This window comes from Eschrichtius robustus, chromosome 5 (genome assembly GCF_028021215.1).
Source record: "Eschrichtius robustus isolate mEscRob2 chromosome 5, mEscRob2.pri, whole genome shotgun sequence".
NCBI classification, from domain to species: Eukaryota; Metazoa; Chordata; class Mammalia; order Artiodactyla; family Eschrichtiidae; genus Eschrichtius; species Eschrichtius robustus.
In genome coordinates, this window is record NC_090828.1 from 81,541,199 (window position 1) to 81,547,797 (window position 6,599).

At 40.6% G+C, this 6,599-nt stretch overlaps 1 pseudogene; it reads right to left on the minus strand.

Annotated features, from left to right (window-relative positions):
* Positions 1–1,141: 1,141 nt before the first annotated feature.
* On the minus strand, positions 1,142–3,512 carry LOC137764929 (caspase-6-like; annotated as a pseudogene).
* Between the last annotated feature and the right edge of the window lie 3,087 nt (positions 3,513–6,599).

Consider the following 6,599-nt stretch of genomic DNA (forward strand, 5'->3'; position numbering starts at 1 on the left):
TTATTTATATCTATATATCTTTAATTAATCAGTCTACTTTCAAGTAATATTACACTGTTTCATGTGTAGTCTAAGGAACTTTCAACAGTACATTTCCAACCCTTCTCTTCCATCCTTTGTGTTATTGTTATCATTTTTCTTCTACATATGCTGTAAACAAAATATTGTTACTGTTTTTGTTTTAGGTGGGGGCGGGGGGGGGGGAGGGGTGGGGTGGGTCAGCAAGCCTTTTTTTTGTAAAGGCCCAGAAAGTAAATATTTTGCTCTGAGGCCACATATGGTCTCTGCTGCATATTCTTTTTTTTCTGAAACAACACTTTAAAAATACAAAAACCATCCTTAGCTCACAGGTCATGCAAAAACAGACTGCAGGCTGCATTTGGTTTGCAGGCCATAGTTTGCTGATTTTCTTTAAACATTGTTACCTTTTATAGCAATTAAATATCAGAAAAAGAAGAATTGTATTTGACATTCATTTGTTCCATTTCTAACACTTTTCGTTTCTTTGGGTAGATCCAAATTTCTGTCTGGCATCATATTCCTTCTGACTATAAAACCTCATTTAGTATTTCTTGTAGTGTAGGTCTTTTGGTAATGAATTCTTTCAGTTTTTGTTTGCCTATTGCAGTTATTTCTCCTTCATTTTTGAAAGATATTTTCACTAAGTATAGAATTCTGTGTTGACAGTTTATTTCTTTCAGTACTTTGAAGATGTTGCTTCATTGTCTTACTTGCATGCCTTCTGCCTTATCTTCATTCCTTTGTATGTAATGTTTCATTTTTTCCCGCTGGGTTTGAGACTTTCTTTTTTTTTTTTAGCTTTCAAAAACTTTAAAAAACATTATAAAGTTTTATAAAATGTCACAAAATACTAGTTAAATCAGTCAGATATTTTGAGTAACCTTGCAGTTTACTACAAATGTCAAGTATTACAAATGCTTGAGGATTTTTATTTATAGGAATTTCCTGAGGATTTCATACATATATAAAACCCCTTCACCATGTCCAATATGAACTATTTTTTTAAAGTTCTCTCATTTAAACATTTAAAATTGCTGTACCATTTAAATTGCTTCAATTTAAGTATTTAGTGATACTTCTTTATATAAAAATACAGATACATAAAACAAAATAGCACCTATCATTTAGATTTTGGAAAGAAATGCAGCTTTTTAGTTAGCATTGAGGCAAAGCAGGGCACCTGCTTCTTTCCAATTGCACTTGGTTCTCTGCAGATATCCACTCGGCACTGAGAAACTTGCCTGTTCACCAGCGTGAGGAGTTCTGTGAACTCTAAGGAGGAGCCGAATTTTCCCAGCATCTCGCACAAATCTTGAATGTACCACGAGCCATTCACAGTTTCCCGATGAAAATAACCTTCTGCCACAGAGTAACACATGAGGAAGTCTGCTCCAGCAGGAAGTGTATAAACTGAGGCTGCATCCATCTGGGTTAGGTTGACATCCAGCTTGTCTCTCTGATGATCCACTACATCCAAAGGCACGACTGGCACATCATGCTGGTTTCCCCGACATGCCGGAATGATAAATATCTTGGGTTTTCCAACCAGGCTCTGACACTTGTCTCCTTTGAACAAGCCAGTCAGTGTCTGAATTTCAATTTTGGCATCATATGCATAGATGTGGTTGCCTTCACCATGACTCAGGAAAACACACAAAAAGCAATTGGCATCTGCGTGGCTAGCGGTTGACGCCTTATGAATTTTGAGCGGTAGTTCTTCTGCTTTAAGATCATCAAAGCATTTCACTTCCAGTCCTAGATCTGAAAACCTGCACTTAAGATTGTCTGTGTCGGTGCTGGTGCCCCGCCTGTCTGGCAGGGTTAAGTGCAGAAGATGCTCTCATGATTGAAGATTAAAGCAATTCCTCTCCTCTTAGGGTCCCTTTTGTACGTTTCTGCCATATCGAACACTTCTCTGTTTATGAAAAGTTTAAAAAACAATCACTTAAGTCATATTAAATAATGAGCTCCTCCAAGCCCAAGGTCAACATATAGAGTAGATAGAGGTCTGCTGCATCCTCCTCCTCTGCCGGGCAGACAGACCACTGGTGTGCCCCAGGAAAGCCTCCCGGCCATACTGGCAAGGAAAGTCGTGAAATATTGGTTTGGCCAAAAAGTTCCTTTTGTATTTAAGTAAAAAGACACATTTTCCATTTTCACCAATAACTTTATTTTTTTATTTTTTATTTTTTAAAGATTTATTTATTTTATTTATTGATTGATTGATTGCTATGTTGGGTCTTCGTTTCTGTGCTAGGGCTTTCTCTAGTTGCGGCGAGCGGGGGCCACTCTTCATCGCGGTGCACGGGCCTCTCACTATCGCGGCCTCTCTTGTTGTGGAGCACAGGCTCCAGACGCGCAGGCTCAGTAGTTGTGGCTCATGGGCCCAGTCGCTCCGCGGCATGTGGGATCTTCCCAGACCAGGGCTCGAACCCGTGTCCCCTGCACTGGCAGGCAGATTCCCAACCACTGCGCCACCAGGGAAGCCCCCAATAACTTTATTGAACAACATATTCACCGTTTTGTTCCATTACCTTCTGCCATTTCTCAGGCTACTTCAATTCCATCTTCCCAAAACTTTTTATCTTTTTGAGCAGAGAACTGTTCCAGGTGCCTTTTACAGTCTTCCAGGAAATTGAAATTTTTTCCATTAAAAGAATTTTGTAAAGACCGAAATAAATGGAAATCCGAAGGTGCAATGTCTGGTGAATACGGCGGACGAATCAGAACTTCCCAGACAAGCTGTAAGTTTTTGCCTGGTCATCAAAGAAACATGCAGTCTTGCATTATCCTGATGCAAGATTATACGTTTTCTGTTAACTAATTCCGGACACTTTTCGTTGAGTGCTGCTTTCAGTTGGTCTAATTGGGAGCAGTACTTGTTGGAATGAATCATTTCATTTTCCAGAAGGAGCTCATAATAGAGGACTCCCTTCCAATCCCACCATATACACAACATCACCTTCTTTGGATGAAGACTGGCCTTTGGTGTGGTTACTGGTGGTTCCTTTTGCTTGCCCCACAATCTCTTCCGTTCCACATTATTGTACAGTATCCACTTTTCATCACCCATCGCAATTTGTTTTAAAAATGGAATGTTTTCATTACGTAAAGAATCACATGTGCAAATATGGTCAAGAAGGGTTTTTTTCACTTATGTGGAACCCAAACATCAAAGTGATTAACATAACCAAATTGGTGTAGATGATATTCAGTGCTTGATTTGGATATTTTGAGTATGTCGGCTATCTCCTGCGTGGTATAACGTTGATTGTCCTCAATTAATGTCTTGATTTGATCGCTGTCAACTTCAACTGGTCTACCTGACCATGGAGTATCATTCAGTGAGCAGTCTCCAGCGTGAAGCTTTGCAAACCACTTTTGACACGTTTGATCAGTCACAGCACCTTCTCCATACACTGCACAAATCTTTTTTTGCGTTTTGGTTGCATTTTTACCCTTCTCCTAGGGACGGCATCTGTTTCTGTCATGTTAACCTGCACCGCAAACCCCACGGAGCCCTGGTGCTGAGCTCATTGCAGCTGAGTGCGCAGCACTGATGCCCAGGCAGCCTCCGCTTCCTGCAGCCGGGCCACAGCCCCCCGAGATTTTCTTTTTGTCTTTGATTTGCAGTCTCTGATATGCCTGTGTGTGTGTGTGTGCGCGCGCGTGCGTGTGTGTGCGTGTGCATGCACACATGTGCACATGCCTGCACATGCTTAGTTTTTATCCTCTGTAGCGTTTTTGAGTTTTTGGTTCTGTGGTTTGGTATCATTAAGTTTAGAAAATTCTCAGCAGTTATTTCTTCAAATATTTCTTTTGCCCTATTCTCTTTCTTTTCTCCTTCTGAAATTTCAACTACACCTAGGTTAGGACTTTTGGTATTATTCCACAGCTATTGGACACTTTGGTTTTGCTTCATTCTTCGTTTTGTTTCTCCTTATTTTAGTTGGGGACTTCTGTTGACCTATTTTCAAGTTCACTGATTCTTTCCTTGGATGTGTCACATCTACTGAAGAATGCCTGTTGAGAGCATTCTTCATTTCTGTTACTGTGTTTAGCCTTTCCAGCATTTCCATTTGATTCTTTCTTATAATTTCTATCGTTTAAAAATATGCATTTGATCTTTCATGTTGCCCACCCTTTCTATTAGGGTCTTTTACCATTAATTACAGTTATTTTAAATTCTGTGTCTGATAGCTTCCCCATATGTGTCATATCTGAGTCTGGTTCTGTTAATGGCTGTGTCTTTTGGCAGTGTTGTTTGTTCTTGCTTTTTGTATACTCTGTAATGTTTTGTCAAGACATGGACATCTTGTGTAGGACATTAGAGACTGAGATAAATAGTTTTTATTCCTGGAAATGGAATGCCTTTCTATTTCTGCTAGCCCTTTAGTGTGGGGAATTGATCATTCTGGTCAGGAGTTGACTGGATTTGAGGTGTGTTGTTGGTGAGCCTATCCTCAGGGCACCACAGACTTCAGATTCCTCTAGTGACACCTTGAGTTTAGAGTTGGGGCTGGTTTGCTGAAGGGCTTTTCTCATTGTTTCAGTGTCAGCCTTAGGTCTTCCTTCTGCACTGTGCCTCAGAGTGGTCGGTCTCCATGCTCTTTCAACTCTCCCATCTGTGTTCCATTGTTATTTGTTACTTGATGCTTGTTATCCACTGTCCAGGTGCATCTGCTTCAGGTAAACAAGTGCTCATGTCTTGTTTCTTCCTGCAGGTGCCTGGTTCTCCTCAGATTCTGGGCTAGTTTGTTCCACTGAGACCTCAGCTGTCTAATGGATTCAAGAAAGATATGAACTTGTAGTTGATCAGAATTTTTATTTGTAAGCATGGGAGTGATGTTCTTTTCAGCTCTCTACACCCTGAGCAGAATTCAAAAGCCATGATTTGATGTTTTCCGGCTCTTTCTTTTTATTATCTTCATGTAAAATCCTGGAGCTATTTTCCTTCCCTCTATGCTTTATAAAATGTCATTTTTACATTTTATACATATAAATCAGGGGTTTGCAATTCTTACCTGGGAAACAGAAATAAAATACAAGTCTTGGGCCCCAGTGTTTTAATTGATACATGTTGGGATCCAGGCATGGGTATCTTTTACAAGCTCCCCAGATGATTCTGTTGTATCCCTAGGTTGAGAACCCTTAGTCTAAGTATCACTTATAACTTTTCCTTGCACAGAGTGCTGTTGCAGTATAAACGACCAAATGAAATTTCAGGCTGTGTACATTCACCTCTGTGACTTTGTGGAGTTGTTTCCCTCCTAAATGTCCTTTCAGTGGCAGTTAAGTGCCTGTGATCTAGACCGACAGTCTCATAGAATGGGGAGGAAACTTGGAGTTCTTCCTATTTAACTTTCCACTAACGTGAATATCCTCCTTGACAATCTATGGCTTTGATGCTGCTTGGAGTCTTTCAGGGGCTAGAAGCTGTCTGCCATTCACAATAATAAACCCCATTGTGAGACAGTTTCACTTGTTTGAAGTATTTTCCTTCTATTGAATTGAAATTTGTCCTTTTATAAGCTACCAAATAATTTGTCTAATTCACAGCCTTGCAAACTGTTTTGAAAAAAATCTATTTGTATGACCCAGTGCACATGCCTGTGCACATACACACACACACACTCATTTGCATGACAAGCATTTTATGAAACAGCACTTATTGTAAGTCTCCTACCTCTAGATTGATTTCATGACTACCTATGGGTTGCTTTTTGTGGTATGAAAAATGCTTATCCAGCCCACCTTCCCCTAGACAAGCTTTCAAAGCTGTCACGACAGCTCTCCTGGCTCCTCAGGGTTTTCTTGTGCCTGGTGTAATGCTCGTTCCTTTGGCTATGGTTCAGGTTCCTCACTGCCCTGGCCAGAGTCAAGCACTAGCTGGGCTTCAGTGTGTGGAGTCTTCTGCAAATGAACAGCCTAGTTCACAGGCCAGGGCTCTGCAAGTGGTAGATCAATTCAGAGTAGAGGAAGGTCTCGTCTTTTTCTGGACATCATTTCTAGTCCTGTGGCCCAAATTCAGTGGGATGTAAATTGAAGCCATCTCTTGAGGAACATTGTTGATGGCTTTTCTTTGCAGTTTTTATGTGTCCTCTCACAGTTTTTGTATTAATAACATGTTATTCTAATTAGCTACATATGCAGCTTCAATTTCCAAGAGACTGAACTCCTTAGATGTCAAGAAGAATATTTCCTTCTTTTTCTCCATTGTGATCAGCACAAAAAATTTAATTTATTAAACTAACCTTAGAAAACGTGTTCCCAGTCAAGCAACTTTGGACTTTTAGCACCGTTGCTTTGCTAACAGTTGTGCTACCAACCTTACCTATAACTTACCAAGGGGGCAGTGGACAACCTGGGAATTTAGATGAACTTGTCACCTTGGTACTCATATACAAGGCACTGTTGGCCGGTGCTGGGTGAGATGCCCAGTATTTCACAGCCTACAGCCTGGTTGGGGACACATGCACGCAGGATGAGTGTCAGTGAGTTGTGTAGTGGGAATGTGTTCTTAGAGGTCACAGATGAAACAAAGATCACACAGCTTGTCAGGAAAGACTTGATTTTGG